The sequence below is a fragment of the Scyliorhinus canicula genome, chromosome 22 (genome assembly GCF_902713615.1).
Source record: "Scyliorhinus canicula chromosome 22, sScyCan1.1, whole genome shotgun sequence".
NCBI classification, from domain to species: Eukaryota; Metazoa; Chordata; class Chondrichthyes; order Carcharhiniformes; family Scyliorhinidae; genus Scyliorhinus; species Scyliorhinus canicula.
Window position 1 is genome coordinate 23,538,145 of NC_052167.1, and position 21,882 is coordinate 23,560,026.

General features: G+C 50.5%; 1 non-coding gene across 1 annotated transcript; it reads left to right on the top strand.

Moving 5' to 3' along the window:
- The first annotated feature begins 4,143 nt into the window (after window positions 1-4,143).
- LOC119956260 lies at window positions 4,144-4,249 on the top strand. The gene has a single exon (XR_005458614.1). It is a non-coding gene; the product is annotated as a U6 spliceosomal RNA (small nuclear RNA).
- The last annotated feature ends 17,633 nt before the right edge of the window (window positions 4,250-21,882 follow it).

Here is a 21,882-nt window from a genome sequence, read left to right on the forward strand (position 1 = left end):
CTGCTGGCCTGCTTGGTCTGCTTTCAAAGCCAGCGATTTAGCCCTGTGCTAAACAGCCCCTATGGTGGAATGGGCTCGATAGCCTGTGTACCTGTCTGTGGTATTCTGCATGTACACATTCCGTGTAGGACTGTGTATTACCTTGTGTTTAACACACTGGGTGCAATTTATCAGAAATATTTCTAAGTGTCATTTTGGGCGCGATTGGTGGGGTGTTCCTCGTCGGCCGCTTGGCGAGATCGCGGCTTGCATTTAATGGCACTTAGCGCTGGAAATGAGCCCCCACAAGCTCCTCGCTATTTCTGGCTGCCTTGCCTTCTGATTGGGCCGACATGTACCTCGTTATCTCGCCGCTAACAAGAGGGAGCTGTTCTGAAACGCTCCCTCACTACTCACTCCCAGTCAGCCCACAAGCATGGCAGCGCACGCGGACCCGCTTCTCACTTTGCGGGTGTCGACCTGGTCAGGCTTCTCGATGCCATTGATGTGAGACGGGACATCCTGTTCCACAGAGGAGGTGGGAGGACCAACAACGGGGTCAGCTGGGGGGGGGGGGGGGGGCAGCGACAGTGGCTGTCAGTGCGGGCAGCATGACCAGGAGGATCGCCATCCAATGTAGGAAGACCAACAACCTCCAGCGAGCTGCAAGGGGAAGTTACCACCTCGCTCCAGGCATCAGTTCCTCCTCCCACCCCTCAAATTCCCAGACCCCCCCCCCCCCTCCACAATTCACTGGGTGACTCCTCGCACCTTCCCCACATCCGATCCACATGCTTGTTCCTCAGAACCCACTGGTACCCAGCAGCACAACCCCTGCCCACCTGTTAGAGACCCCCCTGACCGGTCAAGCCGCAGCTCACAATGCCCTCTCTTTGCCTCCACAGGAGATGATAAGTGGGAAAGGGCAAAGTGGGGGGCCAGAAATCCCAGAGGTCAGAGTCCTTACCCCCGATGAGGATAGAGCCCTCGAGATTGCGAGGTTGACCGAGGAGTAAGCAGTCACACGGGCAGCGAGGTTGGTGAGGATCCACTCTCCCTTCACCCAGGTGACCTGTCTCAAGGGAGAATATAGAATATAGAAGATAGAAAAATACAGCACAGAACAGGCCCTTCGGCCCACGATGTTGTGCCGAACCTTTTTCCTAGATTAATCATAGATTATCATAGAATTTACAGTGCAAAAGGAGGCCACTCGGCCCATCGAGTCTGCGCCGGCTCTTGGAAAGAGCATCCTACCCGAGGTCAACACCTCCACCCTATCCCCATAACCCAGTAACCCCACCCAACACTAGGGGCAATTTTGGACACTAAGAGCAATTTATCATGGCCAATCCACCTAACCTGCACATCTTTGGATTGTGGGAGGAAACCGGAGCACCCGGAGGAAACCCACGCAGACACGGTAGTTCATGTCGGACAAAAGTGTCCTTTCCTCTCAATGACCACAGGTCCATTGTCTCGCAGGATCACCTTCTGATGAAGCCAGGCTATCCGGAGCTGTACCCCCCCCCCCCCCCCCCACCCCCCCCCCCCCCCCCCCCCCACACACACACACACACACACACATACCCACCACCACCACCCAAGAGACCATGGGCCAGGCATCACAGCTTTCACCACACCTTCCACCAGAGCAGAGACGCACACCTCGGTGGGCAATATTAGTGGACAGGCTTCTGGGGCACAATCTGGTGAGCGCCACACAGTTGCTGACATATATCAGGAACATCCAGCAGAGGCAGCCGTCAGAGGTCCCAGGACCCAGCTGGGTCCCAGTCAGATGCCGAGCCTCTGGACAAGGTTCTCCTGGAGCCGATGCAGATGATTGGACACAGCAGTTACATTCAGGAGATGAAGTCAGCGACATTCCAGCGAGTGCATAGCCGATTAAAGGAGTCCCAAAGGCTACGGGCGCAGGAGATGATGCCGACAATGTGTGGCACTGAGGGCAACATTACTCGGGGAAAGCCCAGAGCACATCGTCCGCGCCTTGAGTGGTGGTGCCCAGGGCACGTTTCAGTCTGTGATGACCATGGCTGAGGGAATCGACATCATGGCCCAGTCACTGAGGGACATGTTCCAGAGGCAGATGGCCATTGCCGAGGCACTGCAGAGCATGGCCCAGTCACTGAGGGACATGTTCCAGAGGCAGATGGCCATTGCCGAGGCACTGCAGACCATGGCCCAGTCACTGAGGACCATCACTGAGGGCATCAACACCATGGTGCAGGCAATGGGGAGCCGCCAGGCCTGGCAGTGCCCGATGACACTGAGGTTTCTGGAGCTCACTCCAGCTGCCCCACCGTCCCACGGAGACACCCAGGGCCCTACAAGCACCGTCAGGGTGGGGGAAACGCTGGAGGCCAATGCTGGGCCTGCCACCAAATGACGAATCCCCCCACCTGACACTAGTGCACCTCAAGGGCAGCGGGCAGGGTAGCATGGCAATGCCAGTGACACCAGAAAGCCGGCCGGGTCCCTCCAGCTCCAGGCCCTTCAGAGATTGTCCGCCAAGGACATCAAAGGCCAGAGGGTGCGGAAAGCAGCAGGTTGCCTTCACCTCTTCTGTGCATCCTAGGGACACATCTAGACGTAGCACTAGATCACTAGGGTAAGTTGCAAATTGGTTTGTGCCCGGCGCAAATCTCGGTTTTGATTTTTCCCGCTATTTACCCGTCACGTCCAGATCCATGCCTGGGGCAACGCGGTGGTTAGATCATGTCCATTGTCACTTGGGACAGTGGTTGCTGAGGGGAGCGTCACTGCTTCACACCGTACAGCCATAGTGCTGAAGGGAGTTGTGGTGATTGTAGATCTGTGTAGATGCAATACAACTGAGCAAGCACTAGAGGGAGCACGGGAGAGCTATAAATACAGAGGGACAGGAAGTGAGGGCACACTTCACAGAAGGGAGAACTGGTAGCAAGACACAGGGAGCAAGACACAGGCAGGCAGGCAGCATTGAGGTAGCTATAAGTTAAGCTCTGAAGACCGAACGAACTCAGAATAAAGCATCTTCTCCAACTTTGAGACTACGAGCTTTATTAAGACATAAGGAACAACACAGGAGTGGTATTTTGTACAGGACTCTCTCAAGCTGTTGAATGTGTATGCTGAATATATAGAACATGGAACAGTACAGCACAGAACAGGCCCTTCGGCCCTCGATGTTGTGCCGAGCAATGATCACCCTACTCAAACCCACGTATCCACCCTATACCCATAACCCAACAACCCCCGCTTAAACAACTGTATGGAAGCGACTCAGAGTGCGGTGTGATATATGTAGAGAACCTGAATATTATTGCACTTTGGGCAATGAAATGTTTGTACTGTTTGTTCAGATATTTTAGGAATATTTTTGCAAGAAAGAGACACAAATGCAATTGTCCAGCAGCATCAACATTGAGTGGAAACTCGTTCAACATATTGAGGGAGAGCTCCATTGGTTAGCGTTCTGTCAGTATCTTGTGCAAAATCAGTTACCGTATGTTTATTAATTGCCATCTGCTCCCTTCATAGTTAGTGTCAGATGTCACGATGCTTTAGCTCTTTAACCGCATCTAAGGTTTTCAAGACAGGAGCGATTCGATGGTGTTAATGTGAATAAATAGCAGGGTGTTTTTCAAATAATCACAAGTCTCCTTAAATAATTGAAGGTATCTGCTTATTATAACTGATCTTTTACTGTATCATTAGGCTTCAGCACAGTCGGACACAGCATTGCTCCTTGTAACTGTGTGGAATACTCATGAATCTTGCACTGATGAAGCGGTGGCAGTGCTTTGACGTCACGTCAGTGTTCCACCGGCTGATGCGTGTGACTGATGTCCAATAAAAATCCTCCCCACCACCTCCCCGTTCCTCCTAAGATTAGATTGCAACATTTGCAAGGTCATACTGAGACAGCTACTGAGCAGAATTGAACACGGTGACAAATCAATGACATTACTTTCAAATGAGAGATATATTATCTGGGGTTGAAAGAAGGGTCACCGAGAATGCGAATCGCGAATGCGAATCGCGCTTACAGCAGGCACTTGCCGCCCTGCTGTCTTCTCCAACACCCCACGTCCTCCAGGCCCCACCCTCCCCGAGTAGAATTCAGATAAAGATCCCTGCTCTGTGCTGGGCTAACGGATCTCACTCGTGCCTACAGTATCTATATTAAAATTCGATCGATACAAAGAAAATTAGTATGGCCCTGCGCAAGGATGGCACGCAAATTCATAAAGCGTTCCATATTTTGTCGGGGCCGTGGCTTAGTTGGTTAAAGCGCCTGTCCAATAAACACGAGGTCTCGAGTTCAAATCTCAACGGTGCCTGAGTTGATTTGGCCAATGCATGGCGTCAAAATAAAAAAAACCTTCTAAGGAAAACGTTGGCAAGGATGTTATTTAGTTGGTGCTCTGGTTTCATTGAATCCCGACAGTGCAGAAGGAGGCCATTCAGCCCATCAAGTTTGCACTGACCCTCCGAAAGAGCACCCTGATGGAACCATCAATTCAGCGAACACGTGTAGTTGGATCTGAACAGAGGCTTTAATACACTTACAATAGAGACAGCCTATTCGTCGTTGAACTTCAGGTGAAATGGCAGGCTGGCTCTAAGGCACTGATCTTTATACATCGGTCCCAGGGGGTGGAGTCCTGGGCGGAGCCAAGGGGGGAGCCCAGTACAACTCTCGCGTACTCCCAGAGCGACTGCCCCTGGTGGTTGGATAGTGCAACTGCACATACAATGGGTAGATAAAGAAAATATATACATGGAGTGATATTGGCAACTATATATAGTGTGAATCACATTCACCACACACCCTACCCAGGACCACTCCCCCACCCTATCCCCGTAACCCCACCTAACCTTTGGATACGAAGGGGCAATTTATCACGGCCAATCCATCTAACCTGCACATTTCTGGCCTGTGGGAGGAAACTGGAGCACCCGGAGGAAACCCATGCAGACACGGGGAGAAACTGCAGACTCCACACAGACAGTCCCCTGAGGTCAGAATCGAACCCGGGTCCCTGGCACTGTGGAGAACTTTGTGGATTTGCAGTTGGATGAAGATTAAAGTGTTACTCCACAGTGTTCACTGAATCTCAACGCGGAGTCTGCCTTTTGCCTCACCTGAACACTGATTGAAAATGAGCGTTGATTTTAACATTCTCTGCTCTCTGATATTTTTTTAAGCGTATTTTCTTTCAGTAATGTACAAAAATACCAATGTGGGAATGTGTTTTAACATCGATTCCGTGTCCAATGAAGCTGAATTAACACCGGTTGAAGTACTTTGTATTAATGATGACTCCCATGTTGAGCTGCTCCCTGCTTTGCGTTTCCGGGAACTATTCCGAGCCAGAATCCTGTATGTCAATGATTATAACTTTTGTTGATGATCCAGCTTCCCACCTTCTGTAAATTCATCCTTGGTGTGACTCCACTGATAGGAAATGTCAGCTCCTTGTCTTCTCATCTCTCCGCAGCTGCGACCTCTGGGTTCCCGCCAACCTAATCTCTCGGAGCGCCTATACGTTCTCCATTCCATCCCCCTCCAGTCAGATGTGACATTCCTATAGCTCCCCTGGAAGAAGGTGGGTTTTTTTTGGTTCAATTTCCCTCAAGGGACTCTTCATTTCGAAGATTTTGTTAAAGCTCCAATCTTCCCCTCACGGTGCCAATGACCCAGGTTCGATTCCCAGCCCCGGGTCACTGTCTGTGTGGAGTTTGCACATTCTCCCCGTGTCTGCGTGGGACTCATCCCTACAACACCAAGATGTGCAGGGAAGATGGATTGGCCACGTTAACTTGCGCTCAATTGGAATTTTAAAAAAAAAACTCCATTCTTTCAACATTTTTGAGCAGGGTCATTACATTGACTGAATAAGCCTCTTCTCCCTTTATTAGCTGTGACTTTTAATCTGCGATTTGAGCATGTCATGTGAGAGTACCTTTAATAAATGGGTGTTTAAGAAATGTACCTTTAAGAAATGGGTGTCTGTCAGTGATGTCAGAGTGTGGGTGGAGCTGGGCTGTCTGTCCGCTTTTTACTTTCGTTTTAGGGTGTTTGCTGCAGGGTGTGTTTTAGTTTCGTTTTCAGAGCTGGATAGCTGCAGTCACAGCCAGAAGGTGTATGAGTCTCTCTCTGTAATCTAAGGACTGTAAATCGATCCTTTGGTGATTTAAAACTAATAACTGCTCTCAGTCGTGCCTTTAACCTGATGTGCTTCTGTTTAAAGGGTTTTATTAAGTCTTCTGGATGTTAAAAGGACAGTTTACAGATTACTTTGTGTTGTATTCTTTGGGGGTTGTATTTGAATTGATGGTTGCTAAGATGTTCACTGTTTGTTTTAAAAAGGTTAACTTGAGGTCATAGAATAAACATTGTTTTGTTTTAAAAAATACTTTTCCATTTCTGCTGTACCACACCTGTAGAGTGGGCCGTGTGCTCCCCATACCACAATCTATTAAAAGTTGTGGGTCAGGTGAGCTCCATGATACACTTTGGGTTTCTCTAAACCCTGGCCCATAACAGGCATCACATTCTCTAATGCCTAAAAAGGCTGGATGGGGATAACAGGGCTAGAGTGGGGATTGGGCCTAGGTAGGGTGTTCTTTCGCGACTCAATGGGCCGAATGGCCTCCTTCTGCACTGTGTCCATGCCACTCTGGCACCTCCAACAAGACATCTCGGGCGGAATTCTCCGACCCCCCCGCCGTGTCGGAGAATAGCCGGGGGGTGGCGTGAATCCCGCCCTGCCACCCTGACACTGGATGCCGAATTCTCCGGCACTGGGGTTTTGGCAGGGGCGGGAATTGCGCCGTGTCGGTTGACAGCCGCAGCAGCCTCCCCGGCGATTCTCCGGCCAGCGATGGGTCGAGCGGCCGCCCGTTTTCGGCCGGTCCCGTCGGTGTAAATCAAACCAGGTCAGTACCGGTGGGATCTGGCTCTACAGGCGGCCTGCAGAGTCCTCGGGGGAGCGCGGGGGGGTGGGGGAATCTGGCCCTAGGGGGTGCCCCCACGGTGGCCTGGCCCGCGATCGGGGCCCACCGATCGGCGGGCGGCCCTGTGCCGTGGGGGCACCTTTTCCCTACGCGCCGGCTGCTGTCAACCTCCTCCATGGCCGGCGCGGAGAAGCCTTCTACGCATGCGCTGGGATGACGCCAGCACACGCTGGTACTCCTGCGCATGCGGCAACTCGCACTGGCCGGCACCAAGCCCTTCCACGCCGGCTGGCGCGGCATCAAACCTGCCGCCGCCGGCCTAGCCCCTGAAGGTGCGGAGGATTCCGCTCCTTCCGGGTGGCCTGGTGCCGGATTGGTTCACAGCAATCCTCGGCGTCGGGACCGCCCGCCCCACCGGGTAGGGGAGAATCCCGCCCCTCATTTTAATATCCTTAAAATCTTTATTAAAGTATTGATCCTTACTATACGATGTCTGTTTCCTCCTGTCCATCACTTCAATCTCCTTTCCACACACTTGAGGCACAGCCCACTGGAAGAGTAGATATATGCGTTTGCCCGCACACAATCCAAGGTATGGGAGCAACGGATTGAGAATTGGATTCCTCTCGCCAAGACTTATTGGACTGAAAGAATTTCTTCTCATTCTGTAAGCGTTTAAGATTCTGTAGTTCGGGGCAGCACGGTGGCGCAGTGGTTAGCATTATTGCTTCACGGCGCCGAGGTCCCAGGTTCGATCCCGGCTCTGGGTCACTGTCCGTGTGGAGTTTGCACATTCTCCCCGTGTCTGCGTGGGTTTCGTCCCCACAACCCAAAGACCATGGGCGGAATTCTCTGCTCTCGGGAAAAATCGGGCCGAGTTTCACGACGGCCTCGGAGGCCGCTCCTCGCCCCCATTCTCTCCTCCCGGCGGGGCTAGGAACGCCGCTCCGTAAATCTCGGCCGCAGGGGTGTCGCGCCGAGAGTGACGCGACGGCGGCGCCGATGTGACGTCAGCCGCGCATGCGCAGGTTGGCCGGCTCCAATCTGCGCATGCGCGGCTGACGTCACCACGGCTGACAGCTCAAACCCGCGCATGCGCGGTGGCCGCCTTTCTCCTCAACCGACCCGCAAAGCGTGGCGGCTTGATCTTGCGGGGCGGCGGAGGGGAAATAGTGCGTCCGATTGAGACGCCGGCCCGACGATCGGTGGGCTCCGATCGCGGGCCTGTCCCCTCCCGAGCACAGTCGTGGTGCTCTTTCCCCACCAGGCCCCCTACAAGCCCCAGAACGGGCATCTCACGGTGATTTCACGACGGCAGCGACCAGGTGTGGTTGCCGCCATCGTGCAACGGTCGTGAACGGCAGGCCGCTCGGCCCATCCGGGTCAGAGAATCGGCGGTCGCCGTGAAAAACGGCGAGCGGCGATTCTTCCGAGCGGGGGGTGGGAGAGTTGCGGGGGGCGCCGGGGGGTCGTGAAATTAGTCGGAGGGCCCTCCCGCGATTCTCCCACCCGGCGTGGGGAGCGGAGAATCGCGCCCCTTAGATATCATAGAATTTACAATGCAGAAGGAGGCCATTCGGCCCATCGAGTCTACACCGGCTCTTGGAAAGAGCACCCTACCCAAGGTCAACACCTCCACCTTATCCCCATAACCCAGTAACACCACCCAACACTAAGGGCAATTTTGGACTCTGAGGGCAATTTATCATGGCCAATCCACCTAACCTGGGAGGAAACCGGAGCACCCGGAGGAAACCCACGCAAAAAAAGATGCGCAGGGTAGGTGGATTGGCCATGCTAAATTGGCCCTTAATTGGAAAAAATTAATTGGGTACTCTAAATTTATTTTTAAAAAGATTCTGTAGTTCAATCATATTGCCTTCTGCTTGGAAATATGTTTGTGTTCTCTGAGATAATCATGACTGATCTGATGTGATAATCCTCAATTCCACTTTCCTGCCTTATCCCCATAATCCTCGATTCCCTCACTGATTAAAACTCTGCCTATCTCTGCCTTGAACATACTTAACGACCCAGCCTCTCTGTGGTAAAGAATTCCACAGATTCACAACAGACTGGGAGTAAAACAGTATCAACTATTTTGACCCATCTTTACTTAATCCCGTTCAAAGGTATTCAGTAGCATCACCTTGAGTATATAACCTTGGGTATTTGACTCCTCTGGCACCGCTGATTGGCCATGACTGTATTTACAATGTCCTTGAAAATGCATCGCACCATTTACAGATTAATATTTATAAAAAGGAGGAGGCAGACTCCAGGCATTAGTAATAAACACACTGCTCTTTATAATATATATTAATGACTCTGACTAGGGCCAAAGGCATGGGTATAGATGACCACTTCCCTGACCACATTCCAGGAAAACCTTCAACACCCCTCAGATCTCCTTGTAGGTCAAGATTGTCAAGGTCGAGCCTTCTCGAAGGGCCGAATGGCCTCCTCCTGCTCCTATTTTCGTTGTTTCTAATCGGATAGCTCCTTCAAGGAGCTGGCACAAGCACCATGGGCCGACTGGCCTCCTTCTCTGCTCTGTGCCCCCCCCCCCCCCCACATTTCAGGGAAACATGGTTTCGCATCATGGTCTGGGTTGATGAGTAAGGGCTGGGAGCGAATTCCGGATTTGAACGTGTGCAGTTAAGGAATGGGAACTCCGTTTGACGTCGGTCCGTTCAATGTAATCGATACACAGAATCACACAAACTGTAAATAACGCATTTTAGAAGCGAAACGGTACAATATCGGGGATTGGAAGGGGTTGGGTGAATCTCGCAATCAGCACATACCCTCCATGGTGAGTTAGTTCCAGAGTCCCGTTTGTATTCACTAATCTTGCTTCATTTGAGCAAGTTGTTTCACAGTACAAAATTCATCCTCTGTCACCTCCTGGAGAAATAATATGTGAGAATGTTACAAAATGTCTAAGTCAAAGACACAACTGACTCAATTTAATAAAAAAATATTTCATGAGATGTGGGCGTCACTGGCTAGGCCAGCATTTATTGCCCATCCCTAATTGCCCTGGCGACGGTGGTGGTTCACTGCCTTCTTGAAGCACTGCAGTCCCTGAGGTGTAGGTACACCCCAGCGAAGTTAGGAAGGGAGCTTCAGGATTTTGATCCAGTTGCAGCGAAAGAACAGAGGATATATTTCCAAGTCAGGATGGCGTGTGACTTGGCGGGTTCCCCATCCACCAACTGCCCTTGTGCTTCTGGGTGGTAGAGGTTGTGAGTTTCTCGAACAAGGCTTGATGAGTTGCTGGAGTGCTTCTTGCAGGCGGCACACACGGCTGCCACTGTACGCCGATGGTGCAGGGAGTGAACGAAGAAGATGTTCAATGGGTTGCCGATTAAGCGGGCTGATCTGTCTTGTATGGTGTCAAGCTTCCTTGTTGGAGCTGCGCTCATCCAGGCAAGTAGAGAGTATTCCATCACACTCCTGACTTGTGCCTTGTAGATGCTGAACAGGCTTATGGGGGGTGGGTTTCAGGAGGTGAGTTACTCTCAGCAGAGTGTAATTTAATGACACTCACGATAGTGTCCTAGGCCCAACCATCTGAGCTGCTTCATCAATGACTCATCAAGCACAATCGCTTCACAGCTCCAGGGTCCCAGGTTCGATTCCAGCTTAGGTCACTGTCTGTGCGGAGTCTGCACATCCTCCCCGTGTGTGTGTGTGGGTTTCCTCCGGGTGCTCCGGTTTCCTCCCACAGTCCAAAGATGTGCAGGTTAGGTGGATTGGCCAGGCTAAATTGCCCTTAGTGTCCAAAATTGCCCTTAGTGTTGGGTGGGGTTACTGGGTTATGGGGATAGGGTGGAGGTGTTAACCTTGTGTAGGGTGCTCTTTCCAGGAGCCGGTGCAGACTCGATGGGCCGAATGGCCTCCTTCTGCACTGTAAATTCTATGTAAAAAAATAAGGTCAGAAGTGGAGATGTTTGCAAATGGCTGCACAATGTTCAGCACCATTCATGTCTCTTCAGATACTGAAGCAGTCCATGTCCAAATGCAGCAAGACCTGGACAATATCCAGGCTTGGGGCTGACAAGTGGCAAGTTACATTCACGCCACACAAGTGCCAGGCAATGATCATCTCCAACAAGGGAGGATCTAACCATCACCCCATGACATTCAATAGCATTACTATCAGTAAATTCCCCACAATCAACATCCTGGGGGTTACCATTGATCAGAAACTGAACTGGACTTATATTAATACCATGGCTACCAGAGCAGGTCAAAGGCTAGGAATCTGCCTTCCACAAACATTCAAACCCTCCACCACTGACGAACAGCAGCAGCTGTGTGCACCATTTACAAGATGCACTGCAGGAACTCACCAAGGCTCCTTAGGCAGCACCTTCCAAACCCACTACCATCTAGTGGGACAAGAGCAGCAGGATCCCCCGCCAAGTCACTCACCACCCTGACTTGGAAATATATCGGCCGTTCCTTCACTGTCGCTGGGTCAAAATCCTGGAACTCCTTCCCTAACAGCACTGTGGGTGGACCTACACTTCAGTGACTGCAGCGGTTCAAGAAGGCATCTCAGCACCACCGTCTCCAAGAAAGAACGTGGTACTGACAAATCTAGTCCCCCCTGGTTGTCTAGAGGAATACAGGGGAAGATCAAACAGAAAAAGAAAGCATACAATAAGTACAAGAACTCAGTACTGCTGATAACCAAGATGCTTAGAGGAAGCACAGGGACGAAGTCAAAAAGGAAATAAGGAAATCAAAGAAAGGGCATGAAAAAAGATTAGCAAATAATAAAGAAAATCCAAAGATGTTTTAAAATATTAAAAAAAAAATTTAGAGCACCCAATTAATTTTTTCCAATTAAGGAGCAATTTAGCATGGCCAACCCACCTACCCTGAACATCTTTGGGTTGTGGGGGTGAGACCCACCCACACATGGAGAGAATGTGCAAACTCCACATGGACAGTGACCCAGAGCCGGGATCGAACCTGGGACCTCGACGCCGTGAGGCAGCAGGGCTAACCCACTGCGCCACCGTGCTGCCCTTGTTTTACCAATATATTAATGGTCAAAGGTTAGTTAAGAAAAAAGTGGGACTGAGCAGAGATGAAGAGGGGAACTTGTGTGTAGATGCAGAGGCTGTGGGAAGGGTATTAAATGAATATTTTGTTTCCGTGTTTACAAAGGAAATGGAAGGTGCAGCTATAGCAGTCCAGGAGGAACATTGTGAGATACTGGATGGAATAATCATAAAGAGAGAGGAATAGAGGAACTACTCGAAGCGTTGGAATCCTTGAAAGTTGATAAGTTGCCAGGGCCAGATGGATTGTTTTCGAGGCTGCTGAAGGAGGTCAGGGAGGAGATAACAGATGCTCTGAGGATGATTTTCCAATCGTTACTAGACACAGGGGAGGTACCGACAGACTGGAGAAATGTAAACGTGGTTCCATTGTTTAAAAAGGGAAATGCCAAACAATTATAGGCCAGTTAGTCTTACGCCAGTGGTGGGCAAATTAACAGAATCAATCCTGAGAGACAGGGTTAACTGTCACATAGAAAGGCTTGGACTAGCCAAGGATAGTCAGCATGGATTTGTTAAAGGAAGGTCTCGCCTCACATATTTGATTGAATTCTTTGAGGAAGTGACAAATAGAGTTGATGAAGGTAGTGCAGTGGATGTGGTGTACATGGATTTTAACAAGGTGTTTGACAAAGTCCCACATGGCAGATTGGTCAAGAAAGTAAAAGTCCATGGGATACAGGGCAATGTGGCAAACTGGATAAAAAGTTGGCTTTGTAACAGGAAACAAAAAGTAATGGTCGATGGCTACCCTTACATTTGGAAAGTTGTTTCAAATGGTGTTCCACAGGGCTCGGTGTTGGGACCCTTACTGTTTGTGTTATATATTAATGATTTAGACGTGAATGTGAGGAGCGCAATTGGGAAATTTGCAGGCGACACAAAGATTGGCTGAGTGGTGGACAGGATGTAGAGGATAGAAATCATCTCCAAAATGATATAGATGGGCTGGTTGAGTGGCCGATAAAGTGGCACGTCAACTCCATACTCCCAGGATGCCTTGATCCACTGAGATTCACATACTGCCACAGCCAGTCCTCAGCATCTCCCCGGCCCTACACTCATCCCTGGAGCATCTCAACAACCAGGACTCCAATGTCAGACTCCTATTCATGAACTACAGCTCTGTCTTCAACACCATAATCCCAGCCAAGCTCACATTAAAGCTCCAAAACCTAAGACTTGGCTCCTCCCTCTGCAACTGGATCCTCGAATTCCCGACCCACAGACCACAATCAGTGAGGATCAACAACACCACCTCCTCCACAATAGTCCTTTATACAGGGGCCCCACAAGGCTGTGCATTTAGTCCCCTACTATACTCCCTGTACACACACGACTGTTGACAAAATTCAGCTTCAACTCCATCTACAAGTTTGCTGATGATATGACCGTAGTGGGTCGGTTCTCAAACAATAATGAGTCAGAGTACAGGTGAGAGATAGAGAACCTAGTGGAGTGGTGCAGCGACAATAATCTCTCCCTCAATGTCAGCAAAACTAAGGAGTTGGCCATTGACTTCAGGAAGCAAAGTGTCGTACACCCCCCTGTCTGCATCAAAGGGGCCGAGTTGGAGATGTTTGAGAGCTTTATATGCTTGGGTGTACACATTACCAACAATCTGTCCTGGTCCACCCACGTCGATGCTACGACCAAGAAAGCACAACAGTGCCAATAATTCCTCAGGAAACTAAGGAAACATCAGCCTGTCCACATTGACTCTTACCAATTTTTATAGATGCACCATATCCCATCTGGCCGAATCACAGCCTGGTATGGCAACTGCTCGGTCCAAGACCATAAGAAACTACAGAGAATCGTGAACACAGCCCAGTCCATCACTCGAACCCACCTCCCGTCCATTCACTCTCTACACCTCCCGCTGCCTGGGGAAAGTGGGCAGCAGAATCAAAGACCCCTCAGACCTGGATTATTCTCTCTCCCAACCTCTTCCATTGGACAGCAGATACAAAAGCCTGAGATACGCACTAACAGACTCAAAAGCAGCTTCTTCCCCGCTTTTACCAGACAACTGAATGACCCTCTTATAGACTGAACTCATCTCACCATTCACCTTCTCTACTTTTGTTTGCACTAAACTCTGTATGCTTCACCGGATGTCTATGTCCATGTATTTGCATTGTGTATTTATCGTATGTCCTATGTTTTTTTATGTATGGAATGATCTGTCTGGACTGTCCGCAGAACAATACTGTTCACTGTACCTCGGTACTTGTGACAATAAATCCAAATCTAATTTCTTCTGCCTTCCTTTCACGCGCCTCTGTTTGAAGTGGGCCTTGACACCTCTGCAAGTGTGAAATTCCACATCCTCTCCAAAGTTTGTCAGTTTCATCCACAAATATATTTTCCAGAAGGGGCCAGTTTGCAGTATCTGCCAGCTTTCGATCAGTATCTTTTCTGATGTATCTGGGGTCAACGTTGTCAATGAATAAAGAAAGACGGGGGCGGTATCAAAGATCGATAACAATAATCTTTATTGTCACAAGTAGGTTTACATTAACACTGCAATGAAGTTGCTGTGAAAATCCCCTAGTCGCCTCCGGCCCCTGTTCGGGTACGCAGAGGGAGAATTCAGAATGTCCAAGTTACCTAACAAGCACGGCTGGGTCACTGTCTGTGCGGAGTCTGCACGTCCTCCCCGTGTGTGCGTGGGTTTCCTCCGGGTGCTCCGGTTTCCTCCCACAGTCCAAAGATGTGCGGGTTAGGTGGATTGGCCATGCTAAATTGCCCGTAGTGTCCTAAAAAGTAAGGTTAAGGGGGGGGGTTGTTGGGTTACGGGTATAGGGTGGATACGTGGGTTTGAGTAGGGTGATCATGGCTCGGCACAACATCGAGGGCCGAAGGGCCTGTTCTGTGCTGTACTGTTCTATGTTCTATGTTCTATGTTCTAAGCACGTCTTTCGGGAGGAAACCGGAGCATCCGGAGGAAACCCACGCAGACACGGGGAGAACGTGCAGACTCCGCACAGATAGTGACACAAGCCGGAAATCGAGCCCAAGTCCCTGGCGCTGTGAAGCAACAGTGCTAACCAATGTGCAACAGGGGGACGTTGTTAATTGGATTGTGAAGATGAGAAGGAACCGCAGTTTGATGAAATACCCATGATGTGTTGAAGTGAATGGATGGTTGCGGACTCACAATTTATCAGGTGCCGCATTGATTCTTCAAACTTAGAAAGTGCTGCCTGTGCATCTCTTGACTGTTTAATCATTCTCATTTGAAGAAACGCAATAAGTGGTAATAGCCAAGGCAGTTACAATAAGTACAGCAATTAGTGTGTAGTGTGTAATAAATGCACCCATGTTAGTTATTCCATAATCATGGATTTGTCTTAGAATTCAGTAACTTCTTGTTCAAAAAACATTTATTTGCACGCTGACTATTTAGAAAGGCAATATAACACTAACGTGCAGAAGGCCATTCGGCCCATCGAGTCTGCACCGACCCTCTGAAAGAGCACCCTATCTCAGGCCCACTCTCCCATCCTAACCCCGTTGTGGTGGACCACTGTGTACATCTGTATTAGGGGGTGTAAGGTAGGACCTGTACTACAGGCTTGCCGGCTGGCTCCGCCCACAAGGAGCCGTATAAATATGCGTGTCCTCCACTGATCTGCCATTCTGCCAGCTGCAGTAGGAGGCCACGCATCTGACTGTAATAAAGCCACAGTTGTACCAATCAGAGTCTTTTGTGCAATTGATCATGCATCAATTTATTGCAGTCAGATTTTCAACGAAACAGATATCAGAATCAAACCAGATCGCCTGCGGCTGGATCCGCACTCACCCGACACCAGAAAGGACTTTAATCACTGGCTAGCTTGCTTCGAGGCTTACATCAACGCTGCGACTCCCACGCCGATGGAGGCTCAGAAGATACAGGACTTGTACTCCAGGTTGAGCTCCAGCGTGTTCCCGTTGATCCAGGACGCCCCGAATTACGCTGAAGCGATGGCACTCCTAAAAGAAATCGATGCACAGAAAGCAAACACGATCTTCGCCAGGCACGTACTCACCGCTCGCTCTCAACTCCCTGGTGAGTCCATCGAAGACTTCTGCCGGGCCCTAATCCCACTCGTCCGGGACTGTGACTGTCAGGCCATTACGGCCACTGAACATTCTAATCTCCTCATGCACGACGCCTTCGTAACGAGGATTGCGTCGGACCCCATCCGACAATGACTGTTGGAAGGGGCCACGCTCGACCTAGCGGAGACAAAAACTTTAGCGCTCTCCATGACGGTCACATTTCGTAATGTCCAAGCCTACCCCGCTCGCCGCACGGCCCATCCGTCCTACCCCTCCTGGACCCCGCAAACGACCCCCCCCCCCCGGCTGGGGCCCTGCCTAGTCAATATGCCTACGCTGCACGCTAATCCGCACACCCCGGGGGTCCCCGCTGCTACTTCTGTGGTCAGCAGAAGCACCCCCGCCAGCGCTGCCTGGCCTGCGCTGCCACTTGCAAGTCCTGCGGTAAAAAGGGCCACTTCGCAGCTGTGTGCCAGGCCCGCGCAGTCGCCGCTATCGCGCCCGCTATCACTCCGGCTATCGACCCCTCCCCCCCCTGCCCAACGCACAATGGCGCCGCCATCTTCTCCTCCCGGAGCCACGTGCAGCCAGTGGGCACCGCCATCTTGCCCAGTGCCACCAACGTGCGCCCCATGGGCGCCGCCATCTTGTCCCACCCCCGCAATGTGCGCCCCATGGGCGCCGCCATTTTGTTCCCCACAGGGCTGGAATGCCAACTACACATCACGATCTGGGCCACCGACGCTCTCCATCCGAGACCCCTGACGACCACCTGCAGCTCGCCTCGATGACGCTGGACCAGTCCCGTCCACACAACCTGGCCCCCGCTTCGACAACGGTGAAAATCAACGGCCACGTGACCACTTGCCTGCTGGACTCCGGGAGCACCGATAGCTTCATACACTCAGATACGGTAAGGCGCTGCTCCCTCGCGGTCCACCCCGCCAATCTAAGAATCTCCCTGGCCTCCGGATCCCATTCTGTCCCGATCGGAGGGTTCTACACGGTCACTCTCACAGTCCAGGGCCTAGAATTCAGCGGTTTCTGTCTCTACATCCTCCCCAACCTCTGCGCTGCACTATTGCTGGGCCTGGATTTCCAGTGCAATCTCCAGAGCCTCACCCTCAAATTCGGCGGGCCCTTACCTCCACTCACCGTTTGCGGCCTTGCGACCCTCAAGGTTGACCCCTCCCCCTCCCTCTTTGCCAATCTAACTGCTGATTGCAAGCCCGTTGCCACCAGGAGCAGACGGTACAGCCCCCAGGACAAGACCTTCATCAGGTCCGAAGTCCAGCGGCTCCTTCGGGAGGGTATCATCAAGGCCAGCAACAGTCCCTGGAGAGCCCAAGTGGTCGTAGTAAAAACGGGGGAGAAACAGAGAATGGTCGTGGACTACAGCCAGACAATAAATCGGTACACGCAGCTCGACGCGTACCCCCTCCCTCGCATATCTGATATGGTCAGTCAGATTGCGCAGTACCGGTTCTTCTCAACAATCAACCTGAAATTCCGCCTACCACCAGCTCCCCATCCGTAAATCGGACCGTCCATACACTGCCTTCGAGGCAGACGGTCGGCTCTATCACTTTCTTAGGGTTCCCTTCGCCGTCACTAACGGGGTCTCGGTCTTCCAATGGGAGATGGACCGAATGGTCGACCGGTACGGACTGCGGGCCACGTTTCGGTACTTAGTGGCCATGATCAGCAGGACCACGATGTCAACCTCGCTCAATTCCTCCGCACCACCACTCTTCTCAACCTTACGTATAATAAAGAGAAGTGTGTGTTCAGCACGACCAGCCTGGCCATCCTCGGCTATATAGTCCAAAACAGACTTCTGGGGCCCGATCCCTACCACATGCGCCCCTCATGGAGCTTCCCTTCCCCTACTGCCCCAAGGCCCTCAAACGCTGCCTGGGGTTCTTCTCCTACTACACCCAGTGGGTCCCAAACTATGCAGACAAGGCCCGCCCACTCATACAGAGCACTCAATTCCCCCTCACGGCTGAGGCACAAAGCAATGGTCTTTGTTCAAAAAATATTTATTTGCAAGCTGACTATTTAGAAAGGCAATATAACACTAACGTGTTCACACTATTCACACATCCTCTCCCATTGAGTAACATCACTATAACCTAGCTTCTTTTGTACATGTTCAGTGTGCTCTGCTTAGAGTTCACCCTCTGCTCTATGGTTACATCTTACTTCTTCCTTAGAATCAGAGAATCCCTACAGCGCAGAAGGCCATTCAGCCCATCAGGTCTGCTCCGACCCTCTGAAAGATCACCCTACCCCAGGCCCACTCCCCCATCCTAACCCCATACCCTACCTAACCTTCGGACCGCAGTGGTTAGCGCTGCTGCATCACAGCGCTGGTTCGATTCCGACCTTGGATCACTGCCTGCATGGAGTCTGCACGTTCTCCCCGTGTGTGCGTGGCTTTCCTCCGGGTGCTCCGGTTTCCTCCCACAGTCCAAGGATGTGCAGGTTAGCTGGGATTACGGGGGATAGGGCAAAGGGATGGGCCTGGGTGGGGTGCTCCTTTGGAGGGTCAGTGCAGACTCGATGGGCTGAATGATCTCCTTCTACACTGTAAGGATTCTGTGGATCCTAAATTGAATTTGCTGAGTTATAAAAGCGAACTGCTGCTATTTCCTCTGCAGCAACATTAGGACCAGAGCCATGAACATTTTCAGATACGTATTCAGGAGGACTCACGTCTTCACAGGCTTTGAAAGAAGTGAAATTCAGTCATACTTGCTGTAGTCATTCTGATATATCTTATGTTCTGATGAGCAGAATCTAGCCTTGTCTTCTCACCTTTAGATAGAATAGGAATCCCCTTGTTGAATACTGTGGCAATCTCTCAGCCTGTGACAAACGGCCACTGACTGGCAACGCCCAAATAAATGTTAACTTCGAAGATGGTACCCTTCTCCTAACTCGCTCTTCCGACAAATGCCCCCCTCGAAATTGTCCTCTGTCAAATGCTAGCCCTTGGCAAGTACAAAGGCCTCAGTGATGTGCCCCTATTTTAATCCCCTTTTGGAAAGCAGCGTTGCAACATTTAGCCCAAGTACATGCGCCTGAATCAAACACCACTAATAACTTCTAATTTGAAACGCCTAACCACTGGGAACAGCACTCCCTGCATCTCCCCAACAATTTAAACATAATTTTTAACTGATTGATTCATTGATTTAATTTATTGTCACATGTACTGAGGTACTATGAAAAGTATTGTTCTGCGTACAGTCCAGACTGATCGTTCCATACATGAAAAAAACATAGGAATACATAAATACACATTGTAAATACATAGACATAGACATTGGGTGAAGCATACGTAGTGTAGTGCTACTCAGTAGAGAAGATGCAGGGAGAGATCAGTTCTGTCCATAAAAGGGTTATTCATAAGTCTGTTAACAGCAGGGAAGAAGCTGTTTTTGCATCTGTTAGTGCGTGTTCGTTAGTGCTTTTGTATCTCCTGCTCGATTGGAGAGGTTGGAAGAGTGAATAACCTGGGTGGGAGGGATCTTTGATGATGCTGCCCGCTTTCCCAAGGCTGCGGGAGGTGTAGACAGAGCCAATGGATGGGAGGCGGGTTCGCGTGATGGACTGGGCTGTGTTCATGATTCTCTGTAGTTTCTTACGGTCTTGGGCCGAGCAGTTGCCATACCAGGCTGTGATGCAGCCCGATAGGATGCTTTCTATGGTGCATCTGTAAAAGTTGGTAAGAGTCAATGTGGACATGCTGAATACCCTTAGTTTCCTGAGGAAGTATAGGCGCTGTTGTGCTTCCTTGGTCGTAGCGTCGATGTGGGTGGACCAGGACAGATTGTTGGTTATGTGCACCCCTAGAAATTTGAAGCTGTCAACCATCTCCACCTCGGCCCCGTTGATGCAGACAGGGGTGTGTCCGATACTTTGCTTCCTGACGTCAATGACCAGCTCTTTAATTTTGCTGACGCTGAGGGAGAGATTGGTGTCGTTCCACCATGCCACTAGATTCTCCTGTCCTTCGACCATTCTTCTGGCCAATGGGCTTGTAGCTTCAGCTTTTTCTTCTGCTGTTTAGCTAGACTTGCTGGAGCCCAAATGGGTCCTCACTGTAACTTCAGTTCACTTCACATGTTCTTTCTTAAATTTGGATGGCACGGTGGCGCGGTGGTTAGCACTGTTGCCTACGATGCTGAGGACCCGGGTTCGATCCCGGGTCACTGTCCGTGTGGAGTTTGCACATTCTCCCTGTGTCTGCGTGGGCCTCACCCCCACAGACCCAAAGATGTACAGGGTAGATAGATTGTCAACGCTGAATTGCCCCTTAATTGGGAAAAAAATGAATTGGGTACTCTAAATTTATTTTTGAAAATTCTTTCTTAAATTTGTATCGCAGTATTTGGCAGTTAAAGAGATTTTAGCTTAACTCAAAATTCATGAATCATTCCAATAGTACATTGAAATTGAGACTTTTGATCGCTAAGCTGATGTACAGTTTGATGATGTAAGCCTTATTCATTTCAGAAATGTGCCAATGGTCAGATGCTGGTTTTTGTATCAAGGTTCTGCCCAGGATGTCTTGTGCTTCCCTCTCCGTCAGAAGGCTTCTTGGCGATGGCCAGTTTCTGCATTTTTCCACCGGGAGGTTGCTTGATTTTCCTGCCAACGTTTGGGCCAGTGATACTCTGGATATTGACAAGCCTTCCAACGCATTGCTAAAGTGATCAATTTGTCTGCCTCCAATGTTGGCGCAGTCATCTATTTTGTTAAAAGCCTGTTCTCAGGATCTGGCTACGTTTTGCTTTTGATCCTGCGCCATCTGCAAATGGACATCTCCAGTTTTTCGGAAAGGTTACGGTGTGTTTGTTTCTGGAAATTAAAGAATGTTTGTACGTCGGAGGGGTTTTCTTACCCTCTTCAAAGGGCAATTATTAGCTGTAAGGGCAGCCGGGTCCCTTTGTTGAAGTGAACTTGGAATTTTCTTGGAATTTCATCTCCTATTTAACCATACAATCCCTACAGTGCAGAAGGAGGCCATTCAGCCCATCAAGTCTACACCGACCGTCTGAAAGAGCTCCCTCCTTAGGCCCACTCCCCCGCCCTATCCCCGTAACCCCACCTAACCTACACGTTTTTGGACACTAAGGGCAATTTAGCCTGGCCAATCCACCTGACTTGTACTTCTTTGGACTGTGGGAGGAAACCGGAGCACTCGGAGGAAACCCACGCACACACGGGGTGGATGTGGAAACTCCACACAGACAGTCTCCCGGGGCCGGAATTGAACCCATGGGCAGCACGGTAGCACAGTGGGTAGCACAGTTGCTTCACAGCTCCAGGGTCCCGGGTTCAATTCTCGGCTTGGGTCACTGTCTGTGAGGAGTCTGCACGTTCTCCCCGTGTCTGCGTTGGTTTCCTCCGGGTGCTCCGGTTTCCTCCCACAGTCCATAGATGTGCGGGTTAGGTGGATTGGCCATGATAAATTGCCATTAGTGTCCTGTGGTGAATGTAACATGATAATTCACACTATGTCTTTGTAAGCGCAGTAGTGTTATCCGACCACTAGGGGGAGTAACTCTGGGAATGCTCAGGAGATTGTACAGGGCTCCACCCTTGGCTCCGCCCATGACTCCTCCCCCTAGTGCTGCTGTATAAATACCCTTGTCCAGAGTCAGCCTGCAGTTCACTGAGAGTTCATCAATGGGTAACAGGCTGGCTCTGTAGTAAGTCGATTAAAGCCTATATTCATATCGGAAACACGTGTCTGGTGAATTGATGGTTCCATCATGTCCAAAAAGGTTAGGTG